The 20,763-nt window shown below is 43.4% G+C and overlaps 1 protein-coding gene across 6 annotated transcripts in view; it reads left to right on the forward strand.

Moving 5' to 3' along the window:
- MACC1 (MET transcriptional regulator MACC1) overlaps positions 1-20,763 on the forward strand; it is a 203,505-nt gene that overhangs the window by 138,964 nt on the left and 43,778 nt on the right. For 3 of the 6 annotated variants that reach the window (XM_066354191.1, XM_066354198.1, XM_066354197.1), the window contains exon 1: positions 8,769-8,869. The exons of the other annotated variants lie outside the window; for them this stretch is intronic. The gene's annotated coding sequence lies outside the window, so the exon portion shown is untranslated. Of the gene's footprint in view, positions 1-8,768; positions 8,870-20,763 lie in introns of those variants that run through there. 6 annotated transcript variants of the gene reach the window in all.

Below are 20,763 nucleotides of genomic sequence, written 5' to 3' on the forward strand. Positions count from 1 at the left end.
CCCACAGTCAGGTTATCTTCTTGGCCTTGAACCAAGAGTCAGAATTGCAAGCCTCAGCATGGTGGGAGTAGGAGAAACATTGTTCTTCTTGCTCGGGGTTAACCCTTGATGTGTGGTTGTTCTTCTTGCTCAAGTGTTAACCCTTGATGTGTGGTTGTTCTTCTTGCTCGGGGGTTAACCCTTGATGTGTGGTGGTTGTTCTTGCTCGGGTGTTAACCCTTGATGTGTGGTGGTTGTTCTTGCTCGGAGTTAACCCTTGGTGTGTGGTTGTTCTTCTTGCTTGGGTGTTAACCCTTGATGTGTAGTTCTTCTTGCTCAGGTGTTAACTCTTGATGTGTGGTTGTCCTTCTTGCTCAGGTGTTAACCCTTGATGTGTGGTTGTCCTTCTTGCTCAGGTGTTAACCCTTGATGTGTGTCAGCTGGAGGGGGAATAGGCCTTTATACTGTAACAAGTGGTTGGCCAGAGGTGGAAATACAGAGTTGACTGTATAGTCTATTGATTTATTACAAAATATATAACTTTGATCACTAAACTGGTAATATTGAATCATGGTTATAAAACCAACAAACTGGATTTTACATTTTACAGAAATACTTTTATAAGCTTATTTTGTTAGTACATTCTTAGCTCTATTTCATGGCTTGTCAGGATAGTATCAGTAAATCAATAAGATAACATATTCTTGGTTACAAGAATGGATGGATAGGAAGGGGTCAAGAGATCATGGAGGGTGGGTGAGTGTGGCCGTGTGTTCAGTTTGGGCTGAAGAATTATGAGCAAAAAGAATGTGTGTTGACTGTAGGCATGCTATAATTATCTACGGGAAATGTACCCAGCACTCCGTCTACCAGGACAATGGGCAATATTCAGAATAGAAAGGCCTCTCTGAAGGTCTAGATCCCTGAGTGATTAAGATGAGCAGAGCCCTCCTGCTGTCCCTCAGCGAACAGGCAGGGTGAGCAAGAAAGAAACCTTTTGCAATGAGCATGAGGATTTGGAGGGTTTTTTTCCCCCTCTTCTGCGGTATCACCTGACTGAGTTGGGTGTGCAAATCCGCTGAGAGATCAAGAAAGATGAAGATGGAAAAAGACTCCATTGGCCACAAGGAGAGCTTGATGGAAGCAGAGCCAGAGAGAAAGGGGTGAGCACTGGGAAGGGGACGAGGAAACTGACAGCAAGTGTAGAGAGATCTGTCAGAGGCTTGTCAGTGATGGGAACAAGAACGATCATGGTTGCTGGAGGGTGACATGGAAGTTTGTTGTCTTTATAAAGTCAGAAGGACGTGAGGGATGTGTGAGTAAGGAAGGATTCCAATGAAAGAAAAGGGCAGAGTAGAGGAGAAGACAAGAGATGACTGATCTTGAGTGTGTCTGGAAAAGGCAGAAGGGATATGCCTTGAGGAATACTAACAGAGTTAGGCAAATTTTGACTAAAAGGTAATACTTGGTTCCCTGAAAAGAGAATCATTGATTGGAGCCAAATAAGTAAATTAATTAAAAACAGAAAAAAAAATAAGGATGTATCCTGCAAATGAGTAAACCAGAAACAATAATGCAGCCCTTTCTCATATTTTATTGACCTCATTCTGCATTGTCGTTCCCACAGCTGGCTATCTGCAAGAGGGAAGTGTTTTTACTTCATTCCCCTTCAGAAGGAGAGTTCTGTACATTTAGAACCAGCCGTGGACAAAACTCTAAGTCATCATTTTTTAATTTGGGCCACATTCATTCAGCTTTTTCATTTGCAAGCAATACCATGATGAGCGTGTTGAGAGGACAGAGAACAAAGTGAGGGGCACAGGAAGTCGCCGTGACATTTGTACAATCAGAAAGAACTCACACATAGTTTAGGGTATAACTCTTAGTAGAATGCAGACTTCACGGAGGCATGGGTTGGAGTCTGTGTCTTCCCTGCAGTGTGCCCAGCTCTGGGAACAGTCCCTGGCACGTAGGAAGCCCTCAGTAAGTGTCTGTTGAACGGTTCACTTTGTCTTGCCCTTATAAGTGGGTGCTTCATGCTTCTGAACTCTGTGATTCGGCCATTCCTGGGGCTGGCCTTTCTCTTACTCTGCTTCTCTGTCTGTTTCTACTGCACCCCAATCACCTACACTGCACCCCGCTGTTCTCTCCTCCCACGGTCTCTGCATATTACTCACACTTTTGACTAGTTGTGGTTTTCTATTTTCCGTCTTGTCAAGGTGCTTATCTTGGTTTTGCAATACTCCAGAGCCCGTAACTCTGTTTGAAGCTTTTCATATGTATGACACAATAGAAATGATTTGATTGGTTTGTGAGTTAGTTACTACCCAATATTAAAAAACAAAAAAACACCCTGATAGCACATAGCTCTCATGCTAGAATACCTAATAGGACCCCTGTTTGGCTCTGTAGCTTTCATATTTGCCCACAGAAACAAAGCAGTTTGTGTTTGCCCCATCCTGCAACATATGCAGACACACGCTTATACGCACACACAATGAAATAAACACTTCACGAAACAACACTGACCCTTTTTAGTCAAATGCACTGAGATCCACTCTAATGCATTGTATTCTACTCATTCTATTGTATCCATTGTGTTCTGTTCCATTTTCATATATTCTAGTTTACCTAAGAAATGTTGATGGATTGATTCATGACCCACAAAATGATCTAACATGCAGTTTGAAAAATCCTGGCCTAGCCTGCATTTGGCCAACTTTAGTTTAAACATTGATTTTCAATCCAGTCCTGTGTGATTAGTCACCTGTGGTCAGTCAGGGCGGTAGAGAACCTGTTCCAAGGCATGAAAAGTTACATCTGCTGCTAGATTCTTTCATGTGACGGGAAGACATTCCTTTCTCACGTGGGTGTGAGAGACACTGCGTATAGTCTTTCTGACACGGGCAAATTCCCACTCCTCGATTTGATGCTGCCTTTATCCTTCCCCTACTCTGCCCATTGCATAAACTAATCCTACTAAAATGTTGGTTGGTGAATCCTTGCAGCGGGAACCCTTTTCAAATGGATTTAACTTCATTGCTCTTGAGAGCACATCACTTTTAGAACTGAGTCATGGATCTCTCATAAGGAAATAACGGGTGACAGCACAGAAGCAGGTGATGTGTGGAGGACCCAGGGCCTTTCTTTCTGCCTCTTCAGTTCTCTGTGTTCTCCTCACACTGGTTCTGTGTGCAGCTGAAAATGTTTTCTCTCAACTCCAGTAGGCAGTTTGCATAGGACCTCACTCTACCCAATTTCCGGAGGTGGAAACCCAGCGTGGTGGCTAGAATAATGACCCCTCAAAGATGTCCTCATCCTAATCCCTGGAATCTGTGAATGTGTTACCTGGCATGGCAGGAAGGACTTAGCAGCTGCAATTAAAGGTCTGTACTTTAAAACGGGCAGGTAGTGTCCTGGGTTACCAGGTGGGCCTACTGTAATCAGTGAGTCCTTTGTGTAGCAGCTCTTTCAGGTTTTAGGAGGGACGGAAGTGGAAAAAGAGAGCTAGGAAGAGAGAGAGAGAGAGAGAGAGAGAGGGAGAGAGAGAGAGAGTTGACATGAGGACAGGATCAGAAGGATGTGACTTGAGAGGACTCAACCTCACCTACAGCTGCTGGAGGAAGGAGGTTCAAGCTAAGGAACGAAGGAATGTAGGCGGTCTCGCGAAAACTGCACGGAGGATTCTCTGCTGCCGGCTAGTGCGAAGGGAGCATGCAAACATCTGCGATCACGCAGGGTCGCCATGCATTTCCTGTGTTATCCTGGGAGCCCCGGATGAGAGAAAACAGCGGTGAAGTTCTAAGCTTCAGCTTGGTGGGGGTCAATTTCAGGATGGCTTGTCTTCCGGTTGAGTCAAGAGCCAGAAAAATGTAACGAAGGAAAATATGAAATTGTCAGAGAACAACTTGGCTCACTTTTTTAATCTAGGGAAATAAGAGCAATCTGACTTAAATGGACTTTGGCCCAAACATTTTACTAGGGTTTGAGCTATTCACTGAAATTAACTGATAAATGGCAGAAGTTATTAACTATTTTTGGAAAGTTACAGTGTAATCATGACTCAGGGACAAAGTGAACCAGAAATCGATGTCATAGACAGACAACCTAAGGGTCTAAGAGTCAAGAGAGACTAAAACAGGACGGAGAAAAAGTCCAGGGGGAACTTTTTTATAAGTTTGAAAATGTGGCCTTTTTCTTTCCAAGATAGGCTCATACTGGGAAAAATCTGAGCATGTGGGGAATGTGGCTGTTTCCTAGTACGCTTTCTGTTGTATTTGTACTATGGGGCCTGAACATGAGTGACATTTAACATAGGTCATTGAAGGATACCAGAAAAATCCCCTTTTGATTATTAAGTAACACCCTGGGCATATTTAAACCACTTTTTCTGTGCTTGATTTCCCCTTTCAGGCACAAATAGTCACTTGCCCTGATCCCTACTAGATACAGACGGGGCTAAAGTCTAAATTTTTAACCAGATGTGGCATGAAGAGAAAACATTTCCTCTGCTTTAGTAAGTGGCTGAGAGCTTCCGTGTGGTCAGATAATTTTTAAGTTAGAATGTTAAGCAAGGCTTCCTCATTTTACTGGTCATTCCAATTTAGGTCAGGAAATATGCACCATTGCCAGGCGTTGTGGAGCCTTTGGATAAAGATGAAATAAGATCCGGTCCCTGCTCTGATGCAGTATAAATATAGTAGCGCAGGCAGAGGTAATGCCTGTTACAGTGAGGTAAGAGTTGCATTAGTTGTATCAGCGTTTTTAGCTTTGAGCAATAGTAAATGACTTTAGCTAATACCAGTTGAAGAATATACCAAATTCCAGTTCCACAATTGCTGGGAAGGCTGGTGAAGCCAGAGCAGCCACCAAATTACAGTAACGCTCCTGGATAAATGACTTGTTTCTGCTAAGCCCCAGAAACCGCCATTTGTACGATCGTCACCTAACGTCTGGGACTGGGCTTTCCATGGCCGCGACAGCCACATCCAGAGCAGGACTTTTTTTGTGCCATGATCACGGATTCTCTTTTGTCTCTGCTTCTCTGTGCCGCCAGTTCCCACTTCCCGATCCCAGATAGCTGTGTCTGATGAGCCCTTCTGAGCGCTGTGCTCCTCCCTGACCTACCGGCCGGCCCGACAGCGAGCCCCTGGCATTTCGGCCTCCGTGCAGGTCGTCACCATCAGCGCGCAGACATGTGAAGCAAAGTTTCAACTCACAACTCAGTACCTCGCCGTCTCTTTTACCTTACACGGCCTTTTGGGTGACTCCCTTTTCAATTCTCAGTCTTTCATTTTGTCCCTCTCCTTACCCGCTTTCTCTGCTGGACAGCGCCTGAGTGTATGGTAGGAGAGCAGACGTAACAGTATGGTGTGCGGGCAAGAGGGGGTCTGCAGCCAGGTGAGGTCATCTGGGTCCCGCTGGTCACCTGCTGTGGAGGAGTGGAGGAGTGTGGTTTGATCCTGGCATGTGACCAACGGGCCCTTTGGGAACAGTGTCCAGCATGCTGTCCATGGCAGGATGGTTTTTACCGTTCCTCTGGAGTCACGAAGGCAGAGTGTGGCCTCTCTGTCCTGAGCCCTGACATTGGCAGGGACGCTGGGCCTCTTGGCATCTTCACATTCCCGCACCGATGGATGAGGACATTGTTAGTCCCTGATTAGCTGTCCCAGGGGGGAAAGTGTGCAGCGGTGCACTGTCCGTGTGGCTGAACACGAGGCCCTCTCGCGTGTGTTTCACTCTTCAGACTGCCCCCTGGTTCCTCCCGGAGCCCCCTTAGAGCCCCACGCGACCTCCACTTTCTTCTCCCCGCATACCGGGGTTGGTGGTCCTGGCTTTCCATACCTTTTCCTGTCTCTCAGGAAATCACCTACGCCCATACATCGGTTATAATTTAGATACAGTAAATCTCATGGCTGCAAATAATCATGATTTCAGGGGAGAAATGAACAACGTGTTCTCCCAAACAACTGTATAAATCAGTATAAGGAGCAAGGAAAGGCTAACAACTCAAAAAAGACTTTCTTAAGGACGCAACCCTGAGCTATAGGTTGAGGATGAATCCCGTGCCCGATGTTAGATGGCTTAGGTCACACTCCCAGGCTCAGGCTGAGGGGCTGGCAGTCTTTCTGACAGGCTAGAGAAGGACTGGGAGGACTTGCTAGAAACAGCCGCTTACACCAGTCCGTCTTCGAGCCTGAGGGTCCACAGAAATCTCCTGGCATGTCAGCAGTATCTGGAAGGTTCACTTCCTTCCAAGGGGCTGGCAGCTAGAAGACGCAGCTGGGTGTGTGAGACCCGGGAGCACCCCTAGAAGCAGAGGTGTGAGGACTGGATGCTGAGAGAACTCCCTTCCGTGGGAGGGATTAGGGGTGAAGAACTGCTGAGCGGACCAAGGGCAGAGGTTGGTCATCAGAGCCAGATTAGATTTAAGGGAAAGGAAACCAGGAACGCTAGAGCTGATGATCAAACAATCATCGATGGAGGCCCAGGCCCACTGACCAGGGTGCAGCCATGGGCCTGAGGGCCAGTTGTAGGGAAGCTGTTAGAATGCCAAGGACAGTGCCTGCGGCAGGGCTGGTTAGACAGTAAGTACCCATCACGAGAACCTACATCTCAGGTACGTTCAGGGGTCCAGTGGATCGATTTAATACCTAACCTGCGTGTAACCAAAGTTGTAGAGGCCACACCAGACTACTCCACAGGAGGGTTCTGGTAGTGGTATGTAGAGAGTTTTTAAAGTGCAAATGTTTTCCAAAAGAAATAAAAGATGGTGTTAGATATTAAAATCTACCTTAGAGTTAATATCTCAGTTATCTCATTTACGGATTATTTATGAGAAACATCTTTATGTAAATTACTGAATTAGTAAGGTGGGAATAAAATAAGATCTTGCCTTCAACTAGGAAGGTAACACTGCCTGTGTGTACACATGTAAACACACTACAGTGAAACAAGGTGTAAAATCTGTCGTGAGGAGACCACGTGAAATATTATGGAATTTATTAGGAGGGCGAGAATAATTCACGTTAGGGTAAACCGCGGAGGGCTTCTTAGGGAAGAGTGTCTTTTCCAGGGGTCCCCAAACTTTTTACACAGGGGGCCAGTTCACTGTCCCTCAGACCGTTGGAGGGCCGGACTATAAAAAAAACTATGAACAAATCCCTATGCACACTGCACATAATCTTATTTTAAAGTAAAAAAACAAAATGGGAACAAATACAATATTTAAAATAAAAAACAAGTAAATTTAAATCAAGAAACTGACCAGTATTTCAATGGGAACTATGGGCCTGCTTTTGGCTAATGAGATGGTCAATGTGCTCCTTTCATTGACCACCAATGAAAGAGGTGCCCCTTCCGGAAGTGCAGCGAGGGCCGGATAAATGGCCTCAGGGGGCCGCATGTGGCCCGCGGGCCGTAGTTTGGGGACCCCTGGTCTTTTCACTAAGCTTGGAAAGAAAGGAAAGTTCTGAGTATTTAAAGGTGGACAAAAAAATATTTCAGGGAGAAGAAACAGCATGGAGAACAAAATCTGTAGGGGCTGTGGAAACAGAGAACCATTTGTTCTGAAAGGCGTATCAATGACACAGGGAGTGGTAAGTTCTAGCGGGATACTGAGGGACCCAGGGCAAAGGAAAATAGTTTGGACTGTGGGATGACCCAAGTGGAAACGTTAATAGCTCTGGGTGGGTCAGGTTGGGCAACTGAAAGTCCCGAGGTGGGTTCCTTAGGGAGCTGGCCTGCAGAGAGGAAGAGAAGGTACACACGAGGGAAAAGACATTTCTCTTTTGTCATTATTCTACTATCTTCTTACTTTAGCTGAATGCTCCCATTACATTTCTGGGCTCAACCCATGCCAAGACTTGTCTGTATCCATTTTCCAGGCTGTGTCTAACAGGAAATAAAAGGCTAGAGACAGATTCTGTAGGAAAAAATGGAAGAAACGCTTCCCTTAGTTTTTGTTTGTTTGCTTTGAACACTCTGCGTTCCTGATGTTGCAAAGAAGTGAAACACGTAGCGCGCCTTTCATTTTCCCAAGGTTAAAATTTATCTTTTTTCTTCTACTCCAAATCTCTTGTTCTTGAATTTCGAGCAAGCAGAAATAATGGTGGCTTGGTTATACAGAAGGAAAACCCAGCATGAGGAGATGGAAAGGAAAATGGAAGGGAATAGCGACAAGGGCTCTGTCTTGCTCACAGTTTCAAAAGCACATTTAAGAAAAGAAGCCAGGGCATTTTGGAAGGTGAAGGCTGAAACGTCTCCATGGTGTTTGTAGCAGCTCTGAGCGAAAGTGCTGATGCGGGAGTGTTCAGTCCTCACCTGGAAGTCCGCATCCACCTGCTCCACAGGCTGCAAGGTTTCCTCGACTCTGAATCATGCAGAGAGAATGTGGTGGGGCCGGTTCCACGGTCGCATGGGGATGTGTTGGCATGAAGATATTTTAGTTCCTGCCAACTCCGAGGGCACCTTCGTACTTCTTGGCAAACATCAAACCACTTCTGTTTCCTTTTATAGAAAGTGGTCCGTATTTATAAATTGTTCTTAGATCTACCCACCTAATATATATTTATATATTTACTTACCGCTTTGCTTTCCCATCCACTTACTCTTGCTAGGGTGAAACTACCATCCACCCTTCTCTCCTGGTTTCAGGTGAGGAGGGTGAATTGTGGGTGTTGTAGTTCTTCTGCCTTTTCAGGTTTCTGGTTGGGCAGCCTGGGGCTGCACTGGCGGGACTTCTAGTCCCAGATGGCTTGGTGAGCTGCAGTTCAGATGTCACACACAGAGCAGGACACGTTTGAAGACAGCCCTTGCTTTTCTTTGAGTAACTTCCATTCACTCACATCATGTTCCTGAACTGAAGAGGGTTGGGTTCGTTTCCACAACTGTAAGTGTTGTTTTTAAAAATCAATATTCTTTTTGCTCCTGATATATGGTACACAAAGGAAACTGTGTTATTTCCAGAACAACTGAAGAAACTAAATGCTTCTTCCTTCCCAAGCCCTGCTTGGAAAGGAAAAAGGGAGGGTAATTGATCTTCTGTGAATCTGTGGGACATGGTTTAGGACAAACTTTGACACATGGAATAGAATAATACCTTGAGACATGAAATAAAAGAAAATAATTTATATAAATAGGAGGAAGACAGGTAATATTCAAAATCAAATGTAAACAAAACCACTTTGATTTGCTTCGAATATGTAGGTGATTGAAATCTTCTGAAAATCTTAAGTGTTTCAAAAGCAGTCAGGTGTGTTGAAAAGACAGTGAGCACTGAAGTCAGATGCAGTTGGATTCAGTGGCCCCACTGCCTCAAATATGTGACCTTTGACAAGATACTTCACCTTGTCAAGCCTCAGTTTCCTCCTTTACAAAGTTGGTGTAAAACCTACTTCATTGGGTTACAAGAGTGAAATTAACATAGTGCATTATACTGCATAGATGGTTAGACAAAAATTGATGGAACATAAACTTAGCTTCTTCCTAATTAAGTTTCAATGGCCCTTAAAAGCAGATTAAAGGGGCCAAAATATTGTGTGATTCCACTATGTGAGATAACTTGAGTACGCCAGTTCATAGAAACACAAAAGGTAGAATGGTGATCGCCAGTGAGTGGGGGAAGGGAGAAAATAGGAAATGTTTAATGGGGATAGAGTTTCAGTTTTGCAATTTGAAAGCACTCTGGAGATTGGTTGCATAACATTGTAAATATATTTAACATGATTGAGCTGTACACTTATAAATGGTTAGGATGGTAGATTTTATGTTATGTATTTTTCACCACAATCTTTTTTTTTTTTTTTTTTGTATTTTTTGTATTTTTCTGAAGCTGGAAACGGGGAGAGACAGTCAGACAGACTGCCGCATGTGCCCGACCGGGATCCACCCGGCACGCCCACCAGGGGCGATGCTCTGCCCCTTCCGGGGGGTCGCTCTGCCCCAACCAGAGCCACTCTAGCGCCTGGGGCAGAGGCCAAGGAGCCATCCCCAGCGCCCGGGCCATCTTTGCTCCAATGGAGCTTTGGCTGCGGGAGGGGAAGAGAGAGACAGAGAGGAAGGGGGGGGGGGTGGAGAAGCAAATGGGCGCTTCTCCTATGTGCCCTGGCCGGGAATTGAACCCGGGTCCTCCCGCACGCCAGGCCGACGCTCTACCGCTGAGCCAACCGGCCAGGGCCGTCACTACAATCTTTAAAAAGACAAAGAAAATGTGTGAAAATTCTGGTGCCTCTCATTTATTAAAGTGTCCCCAACTTCTTAAAAATGTACAAGTCCATTTTTGGTGGTTCTAATTTCACAATTGATACTGAATCACCTATGTTCATGCCTAGTTTTTACATAACAATAATTAGTAGTGATTATGATGTATTTCTGATGTGTTCTTAAAGTTGCCTTGACCTTTGTGGTGATTCTTTTCATACCTTCTTTAACTTAATTTTGTGATTATCTCTAGTTTGTAGTAGTGATTTTAAATATGATTTCATGGGTACCGTAGAGATACAGGAATTATGGAGTCATAGTTAGGTTATAAAACTTACTTGGAAAATATAGGTACAACCAAATGTATTATTTATTCCAGTTCTTTCACATTCCCTGTAACTTATTATTAACAGATTATTTTTGTTCCTGTGGCTTCAAGATGATAAAGACTATTAAGACGGTATCTGTTAAACACAGTCTTATCTTAAAATGTCTTATCTAATTTGGAAGACAGAAGACAATTTATGCTTTTATTTATTTTAAACATGAAAGCATGTCATTACTAACTTGTTGGAAAGTCTTTTCTTGGAAAACCGCTCATATGCCTAGCTGTCTATGAAAACTAAGTACTGGTTTGGTGACACCAACCAGTATTTGTGATGAGTGTGCAAAGCTTTGCATGGGATATGTTTAAGTGAAAACTCTCTGAATGTCGTGGGAATGCCAGCAAGTCCAGGGTAGCATTAGAATGAAAACAAGAAGAAAAGCTGCAGAGGGCCACGATAAATATAGTGCACTATCTAAAAGGGCAATGCTAGTTTTGCTGTTGAATGCCCTCTATGGTCTACTCTCTCTCTAGGAAGTGTCATTCAGTCATTTAACAATCACGTTTAGCAATTTTACAGTGTTCTTCCACTGGACTTGGAGTTAACCTGGTCCACGGGAGGAGATATGAACTCATAAAAAAACCTAAAGGGAGGAAGTGCTGATCCATCCATCACTCATGCCATTCTGTTGGTTAATTCCCACTCCTTAGAAGATATGATGCTCTTATCATGGGGTTAAAAGGCAGCCTCCACAAATCTTTGCTTGAACTGTAATCATTGGAGACCAGAAAAATAATAAATTCAAAAAACTTGTATATGAGTCACTCAAAAGCAGAGTGGAGTGACTTTCCAAAACATGGAAGAATGTTCCCCCCAGCATGCCAGAGGAAGGAGAGGTCATGTTGCATAAATATCAAGAGGGTGCCCTGGGAGGTGGTGAAGCCTTGGCCAGTCCTGGAAGGATGCACAGAGTGGAAGTCAGCAGAAAAAGGTGTAGAGACTCTCTCATAGAGAGCAGTGCTTCCCAAAAGTTTACAGATGAGATGATTTTAGGCAATATCAATAACAATCAGTAACTTTGAGTTGCACAGGGAGAAACTTATTTTTTTTAATTACTTTTATTTTTCAAGGACATAGTTTTGTTGTTGATATGGCTTTAAAATTTTTCTAACATGTCTTTAATCCTTTTTAAAAATTATTATTATTAAGTGAGAGACGGGAAGGCAGACAGACAGACTCCTGCATGAGCTACAACCGGATCCACCTGGCAAGCCCCCTATGGGGTGATGCTCTGGCCATATGGGGCCATTGCTCCGTTGCTCAGCAAGTGAGCCATTTTAGCACTTGAGACGAGGCCATGGTGCCATCCTCAATATCTGGGGCCAACTTTCTCAAATGAGCCATGGCTGCAGGAGGAGAGAGAGAGAGAGAGAGAGAGGGAGGGAGAAGGGAGGGGTAGAGAAGCAGATGGATGCTTCTCCTACATTCCTTGACTGGCGATCAAACTCAGGACTTCCACATGCTGGGCTGACACTCTACTGCTGAGCCAACCGGTCAGGGCTCTTCCTTCTGGCCCTCTTTAGAAGAACTGCTGGGGAAAGACTCTGCTGGTGTTTGGGGATTGGGAGGGAAGGGAGAGCAGATTAAAGGTTTCCTCCCATGATTTCACTTTTTCTTGATTACTGTAGCCACCACCTTGCTCAGAGATGAGACTTCTTTATAGGGCCCATCCTCAGAATAAAGAAAAACATCTTCATTTCTAGCCAAAAGGATAGCCACCAGGAATAATTTCCAGGAGTGGGAGAGGGAAATTATTGTGTCTTCAATTTCCATTGGGAAAAGCACTGTACTTAGGTGTTTTCCTAAAAAATACAATACATAGCAGTTAGACATTTAAAGAGAGACATGACAAAGACTTGTGTACTCAGCTTCCAGCTTATCAAGTAAAATATTACAAATTTTTCAATTTAATATTTATTTTTAATTGATTTTATTGGGGCGACATCAACTAATAAAATGACATAGGTTTCAGGTGCACCATTCCATAGTACCGTGATGGCGAAATACCGCCCACTTTTGCAGTGCTGGTCAACCTGGTCCGCTACTGCCCACCATGAAAGCTGGAATGCCCACTAGTGGGTGGGAGGGACCAGGTTGACCAGCACTGCAAAAGTGGGCAGTTTTTCTAAAAAGGTTTGCCATCAAGGCCATAACACCTCACCTGAAAGGCATCTCTGATCCTGTTCTCCTTCCAGGTCAGTGGTTACTGCTACCCTGTCTTTGTACATTTTCTCTTCATTGTGTGTTTTTATTCTTTTCTCTCTTTTTATTTTAGTCTTTGCACTGCTGTGTGAGTATATTCATAAATGGTATATAATATGGCTTTGAATGTTTAAAAATTTTATATAAACATTCGAGTATACATTATTTACCCGCAACTTGCTTTTTTCTGTCAACATTTATTCTTGAAATTAATCCATCTTGATTCTTGTAGTACAACTTATTCAGATTCATATCTAGATTGTATTTTGCTATCATCCCGAGCACTGTAATAAATATTCTTCCACATGCCACTTGTGTATAAATGGAGGGATTACACTAGTCAATATTTCTAAGAATAGATTTGCTGAGCCATGGGTAGATGCATCTTTAACTTTATGTGATACTGATAAATTGCTTTTCAAAATATTTATACAAGGCTATATTCCCAGCCAAGATAAACGAGAGTTTCTGTTTCTTCCCAATCTCAACACTTATTTATGTTCTAATTAAATTATCTTTATAAATGTAAGTGAAAACCAGATTCTTTTGGCCTCTGGTAGATTCAGATAAGTTTGGAACACTGCAATTTTTAAAATATAGTACAAAGTTTGATCTCATGTCAACTTTCTTGTTTCTCAACCTATGGTGTGAGAGATTGACTAGACTTTTCTATTTAACAAACATTTATTTTATAATTATATTAACAATAATAATATTGGGAACAACTGCTAACATCAGTTGAATGCTTACCATGTGCCAAATACTGTCCTAACCACTTTTAATGGCATTATCTTAATTAATTTTGGAGGAAATATAATGATATCAGACCAATTTTAGAGATGAAAGAACTGATTCGCAGAAATATTATGTCAATAGTAAGTAGGGGTGGTGGATTTTGTATCTATTCAGTCTACTCCAATTAAAACAGGTGAGAAAGAATAGGTGGGAACAGACTGGGAAGAGAGATATCAAAGTATCATAGTCCTTAACTTCAGAAAGTTTAGAATTTAGTTATTGAAATAACATCAAAAAAGCCTAATTTAAGTAAAGGGAAGGGTCACGTAAGTGCTATATTTGTACAGGGGAGAATTTCCCTAAGAAAATGATTCTGATAGGTAGGTGACCAGACTTCACCGAGCCTTGGAGATGAGAGAAAGGAAGTGAGCTGAAATGCCAGGTTTAGGGTTTCCGCCTGCGAGTAGAGCGTGGCCGCTTCCACTTTCTTTTGAATGCTTCCAGTAATAAGTGTCCGAATCCTATGGAGTGTCGGGTGCCTTTCCCTTATTTTCTGATTCCGGTAAACTGACCCATGTCACTGCACATGAAGATACCACATTTTCCCCCCCACATGGTTATGGATATGCCAGAGTTTATTTATTGGTCATGTATTGCTGATTTTTAAATTCAATTTCCTATCTTTAGCTGCTTGTTAACACAGCTGATGTTAAGTTGGAAAGTTTGATTAAGATTCTAAGACAGGGGTCCCCAAATACGGCCCCCTGAGGCCATTTATCCGGCCCCCGCCGCACTTCTGGAAGAGGCACCTCTTTCATTGGTGGTCAGTGAGAGGAGCACATTGACCATCTCATTAGCCAAAAGCAAACCCATAGTTCCCATTGAGATACTGGTCAGTTTGTTGATTTAAATTGACTTGTTCTTTATTTTAAATATTGTATTTGTTCCCGTTTTGTTTTTTTACTTTAAAATAAGATATGTGCAGTGTGCATAGGGATTTGTTCATAGTATTTTTTATAGTCCGGCCCTCCAACGGTCTGAGGGACAGTGAACTGGCCCCCTGTGTAAAGAGTTTGGGGACCCCTGTTCTAAGACAACAGATTTCAGGTTCCGAAAAGATATATCTGACTATAAATTCTAACTGGGGATATTTGCACAATTCCTGATATCCTCAGCCACTTCTAGGCTATAAGGAAAAACATCACGAGAAAAAACACAGGGAGGATTTGGGGAGGCTGGTTTTTGAACAGCTGACCCAGTGTGAGCGGTTCGGAAAGAGGGACGGTGCTGTTTTGAGTGCGGGCTAGAGGAGGCTTGGGGTGCCTGGGGCATGTTTTCTGTTAGAAACCCGGAGCCAGGAGAGGCAGAGCTGACAAGATTAGATGCATCGCTCGACCCAGAGGCCGTTTGAAGCTTCTGAGGGTACCCCAAGGCCCACTCGCGTACACGTGCACGCACACATGCGCGCGCACACACCTCCTACACACAGTATCAGCAATCAACATTGCAGAGGCAAAGCCAGTTACCATCAGGGCGGTAGGTTACAAATGTTCTGTTTTATCTCTCCGTTTCCTTCCTCCTGCTCCAACTTGAGAGGCTTCGGTAACAGGAGCTCGCAAGTTGGGTGATGGAGGAGGTGGAAGAAAAGCGGGGGTGGATGTGCAGGCCAGGGGGCCGGGGAGTCTGTCTTCCACTAGATTAGCATGCTGATGGGATGTGGGATGGGGCATTCTAATTCATGAATCAAAACTGCATTTTGCAATTTAAAGTAACCACAGGATTTTTTTTCAATGTAAGAGTGACCAGAAGGTGCACCGGACTCACTAGGGAATTTTTGTCAGTGGTATTGAAAAAAAACTCCCCCCAGGAAGTACATCTTTAAAAGGAAAGTGGTGGCCAAAAATATCGCATTTTGAGCTGTCTCACAAATTGTGTTTAAAACGGTTACATACCTACCTTTGCCTACGTATAAGAGAAACACTTATTCTTAAACAAGGAGAAACTACTAACCTAAGGATGTCCAGGGCGGCGTAGATTTCATCAACTTGCAGTAGGAATAATTGAAACCCGAAGTATACTCTAGAGCTGCATGTTCAATGCGGTAATCACGAGCTACATATGTCTTTTAAAATTTAAATTACCTAATAAAACATTCAGTTCCTCCGTTGCATCATCCATATTTCAAGGGCTCAGTAGCCACATGCAGCTACTGATCACGTGATTTGACAAAGCAGCTACAGAACTTTCCCCAAACCACAGCACTTTTTGGCCTTAGCACAGACCATTTAATTCGCACAAAACATGGTGAAAAACTATCATTCTTATTCCTGCTTAATAAATGTAAAAGTCCAAGTTCAGAGAGGTTTAGAAACTTGATCAAGTTTTTTGATTTCAGGTGTCATGTTCTTTCTTCTAAACCACATTGGTTGTCCCTCAAGGCAAGTATAATATATAAACCTGACTTGGCTCTACTTTCAAAATATACCGAGGGATATTCTGAAATCTAGAAATCCCTAAGACTGTGATGGCGAACCTTTTTATAAAAACCGCCCACTTTTGCAGTGCTGGTCAACCTGGTCCCTCCAGCCTACTTGTGGGAGTTCCAGCTTTCATTGTGGATGGTAGCAGAGCAACCAAATGGCACTGAAATTGGCCCACAATGAAAGCTGGAACACCCAGTAGTGGATGGGAGGGACCAGGTTGACCAGCACTGCAAAAGTGGGCGGTTTTTATAGAAAGGTTCCCCATCATGGCCCTAAGGGAAGGAGGCCTTTGCTCATCTCTACATCATTATCGGATTGGTGGGAAACACAAAGTCTTATCTAGTTTTAACACCTCCTATTTTACAACTCATAAAATTTATTCACAAGACGTAGATTTAACTACAAGACTTTTAGTGAATGTGGGAGATTTTGTAGCCATAATGAAGGACTAAATAACAGCATTTATCTATATTATCCCTTCACTTTGGTACATGGTTCTTTAAGAGAGTAATTACTGATTTGATTATGTATAGATTGTTTTGAGACTGGATTTATTTTCCATTGTCTTTTACAAATGAAGATAAATAAAATCCATAATCAAACTATTGCTTCACACTAAATTCCTAGTAGTGCAAGCAGATACTGTTGTATTGGAGAGAAAAAATTCAGCAACAATTGGAAAAAAAAAAGAAGATAATTAGCAGTTAGTGAGTTATAAACACCTCCCTCCCCCTTCCTTTGTAAGAGGCCAGAGAGGTTCAACTGGTGCACAGACTAAGGCCGTTACCTCCAAGCTGTGTGTCCCTATAGGCTGAAGCTCAAAAATGGAATCCAGGGAAGTTTTGAGTACAGGACCTCAAGGGATGACCTGTAGCCCTTGCGGAGCGTAGGAATGGGGGACGAGGAATGGCTGGGGCTCTGTCCCCTTCTCTCCGTTCTCATCAGCACTTTCCTAGTACAGGCCACTGCCACCTCTCCTTGTCTCTAGCTCTACCCCACCTTTTCTTTCTATTTTCTAAAATGTAAATTATAGATAAGGTCACATTATTCCCTTAATTTAAACTCCTCTGTGTCTTCTCGCTTATAGGTCAAAGTTCAAGCACCTCAGGATGCCTCATGAGGCCATTCAGGATGGGTCCCTGCTGGCCTCTGCACCTTTTCCTCTGGCCACTTCCCCAGACCTCCCACCTCTGTCCCTTCCCACTGTGCTGGCCCAGCCTTCCTCAGCTACTTCCTGTTTCCTGAACGAAACATGTTCACTCTGTGTTCACGTCCTGTGTATCATATTCCTTTTACTTGAAACATTGTTTTCCCTTCTTCTTCCCGCAGACCCCAGTGTGGAACTGGCATTTGAACCCAGACAACTCACCCTCCTGAACCCATGTCATAAATTCTACCTGATACCGTGGGGCGGACAGGGGCCTCTCCTGACCTTTTCTATCCCACGGTCCCGTCTGCTGCTCCCATCCCTCCCTTCTGTTATAGCAGATGGTGCCCACCTTCCCCTGGCTCAGACAAGCACACTTCAAGGGCATCTTTATATCTGATTTATCAATTCAGATGACATAGTGCCACTTCTCTCCCTTCACAATATATATTTTTAATAAAGAAACATAAAAATAAGAATCCATTCTAACAAATAATATACCCAGTCATCTTTAAAGACTTTAAAAGAGAGATGAACGCCTGATCAGGCGGTGGCGCAGTGGATAGAGCGTCGGACTGGGATGCAGAGGACCCGGGTTCAAGACCACGAGGTCGCCAGCTTGAGCGTGGACTCATCTGGTTTGAGCAAAAACCCACCAGCTTGAACCCAAGGTCGCTGGCTCCAGCAAGGGGTTACTCGGTCTGCTGAAGGCCCGCGGTCAAGGCACATATGAGAAAGCAATCAATGAACAACTAAGGTGTTGCAACACACAATGAAAAACTAATGATTGATGCTTCTCATCTCTCTCTGTTCCTGTCTGTCTGTCCCTGTCTATCCCTCTCTCTGACTCACTCTCTGTCTCTATAAAAAATAAATAAATAAAAGAGAGATGAACAATTTAGGTTGATGCTTTCCTGGATGCAGAATGATATTACAAATATTCAAAAATGGATATAGCACAGCCACTGACCTATAAGAATGGATGATGGCCAGTATATGCTACTTGAGCATCCTCACTAAATATCCACTCTGCCTGGAAGCGGGGATAGATGTGAAAACGTCGGGGAGACCCATGTTTCTAGGCTAACATAGTGAAAGATGTCCTTTCATTATGCATCGGTGGGAATTTCTCCTAGCTCAAGGAAAAAGAATACTCGGTACGGATAGTTGAGTGCATTGCTTTGGCTACCTTCTATATAATTGCTTGCTCTCTCATGTCTTGAGTTGAGTTTGACCATGTCCTAAAATTGAAGTTCCCTATAATTAACCTATGCACTTTTGCCTGTTGCAACTTGACAATTTACTTTCTCTTCCAGATTTGTTATGATTAGTAAATTAATTGAGAATGTTGATATCAGAGGTCTTTCAATAACTTCTTTTCTTTTTGGATACCATGATGTTTTTTCTTCAGTTTTTATTACTATTATTGTGAAATATAACTTAGTGTTTGTTAACGAGAGAGTTGTTTTTATGTTTATCTGTAGCTCTCCATTTCGAGTAATCTTTCAGATGAGTGTGTGTGAATGCATGTGTCTGTGTGTGCATGCGAAATGGGATCATCAACTTGCTTTTCCTTCATTCTCTACCTTGTTTTTTTTTTTTTTTTTTCATTTTTCTGAAGCTGGAAACGGGGAGAGACAGTCAGACAGACTCCCGCATGCGCCCGACCGGGATCCACCCGGCACGCCCACCATGGGGCGACGCTTTGCCCACCAGGGGGTGATGCTCTGCCCATCCTGGGCGTCGCCATATTGCGACCAGAGCCACTCTAGCGCCTGGGGCAGAGGCCACAGAGCCATCCCCAGCGCCCGGGCCATCTTTGCTCCCATGGAGCCTTGGCTGCGGGAGGGGAAGAGAGAGACAGAGAGGAAAGTGCGGCGGAGGGGTGGAGAAGCAAATGGGCGCTTCTCCTGTGTGCCCTGGCCGGGAATCGAACCCGGGTCCTCCGCACGCTAGGCCGACGCTCTACCGCTGAGCCAACCGGCCAGGGCTCTACCTTGTTAATAATTGTAGAGGATGTGGTTAAATCAAAACTGCCTTATAAAACTCTTTTTGAAAGACCTTCTTCCTTTTTGAACAAGTGTACAATTTACAACTTTCTTACTGATTCATTTTATAAAACATCGAGTGTAATTTCTAAATTTATTTTAAACATTGTCTACAAAATAAGTAAGAATCAGTTATTTTAAACTAAAGTTTATTATTAAAAGAAGGTAGTAGGATAGGAAGTAGATTCTGCAGAATTATTTTTGAATGACATTTTATGGACTCTTGACTCGCCTCTGTGAGTTCCTCTTCACGCATTTTGTTGTTTAATTCTCATTTTAATCAGTGCTCTGTTGTGACTGTGTGCTTCCTATTTGGAGTGATTTCCTATTTGGAGGATAAGCGTATCCCTCATTCAAATCTTTATTTCGGAGCATGTTTGAACTGATTGCATCCTGATGACCATGTGATGATCTCCCTGGTGTTGTTGGAAGGTGTGGGGGGACAGCAAGGCTTGGCTTCAGGCCAAGAAGAAGTCAGAATGTCCGTCATGCCTGGCAAGGCAAGCCGTGGTTTTCATGTGTCTACTTCCCTGGTGTCCCCTGCATTGAGCCGCCGTCCCAACACCCCACACACTCCCTGGGCCTTTCACCGTGTCATCCCCTCTGCCTCAGATATCTTCAGCTGGGATGCTGCCAACTTTCTCCATGTGTCTGAACTGAAGATGGTCAAACCTCCGAACCCTTTATCTGTGGACTGCATTCCCACCTTTGTAGCTAACGATTTTTCCTTCTACTCCCAGTTTCCTTGTGCGAGCCTTGTCTAAGCCACGTAATTTGTCTGTGTCTCAATTTCTTATCTGCAAAAGGAGCTAATAACATTGGCTACTTTCTCATAAGATAGTCCTGAGGATTAATAAGCTGGCATTCGAACACACAAGTGTCTAAGATGATAGGCCTTCCATAAATTCAGATGACTATTATTACATCCTCCCTCTGACCGCCAGCAGAACAATAACTCACAAAGGATCTAGTGTCTATAGAGGGCTTGGCAGTTTAAAAAATATTTTTATAATGCTTCACAATTTAGAAAAGCCTCTCTCTCTTAGTCTTAGCATCATATTTTATGGACAGAGAATTCACTAAGAGTCCTCTGTAGCTCTCTCTTTCTCATGAACTCTTTGATGTTTTGCCAATGCAGATATATATCTTAGTCCTATTTTGTCTCTCATTTGAAGGATTTGTTCTATATCAAGGCTTTTTGGAGTGTATGGGATTTATCCTTCTGATTGAATTAATTGGATAATCTATATGTACTTTGACTTATCAACTGGTGATCCTTATACAATTCTTGCTTCATTAGAGGCAACTGGAAAGATGAAAAACGGGGCTGAAGTCAGGATGGAGAGCTCTAGAACAGAGGTAGGACCAGGGGCAGACTTTAGGAACTCATCAAGACATGATTGCATAATCAAAGGGTAGAGCTAGGCCAAAATATTTGCTTGTCTGGATAAGCCTTAAGTGTTTACGTTGGCTGGTTGGTCGCCTTTCATTCCCTCCCGCCTGCTAAGGAGACCAACGTTCAGTGAACTTGAGTCCTCGGCAGTCCTGCTTTGTTCATTGTTTATATCCTGAGCTGGTATGGT

The sequence above is a fragment of the Saccopteryx leptura genome, chromosome 12 (genome assembly GCF_036850995.1).
Source record: "Saccopteryx leptura isolate mSacLep1 chromosome 12, mSacLep1_pri_phased_curated, whole genome shotgun sequence".
Taxonomy (NCBI): Eukaryota; Metazoa; Chordata; class Mammalia; order Chiroptera; family Emballonuridae; genus Saccopteryx; species Saccopteryx leptura.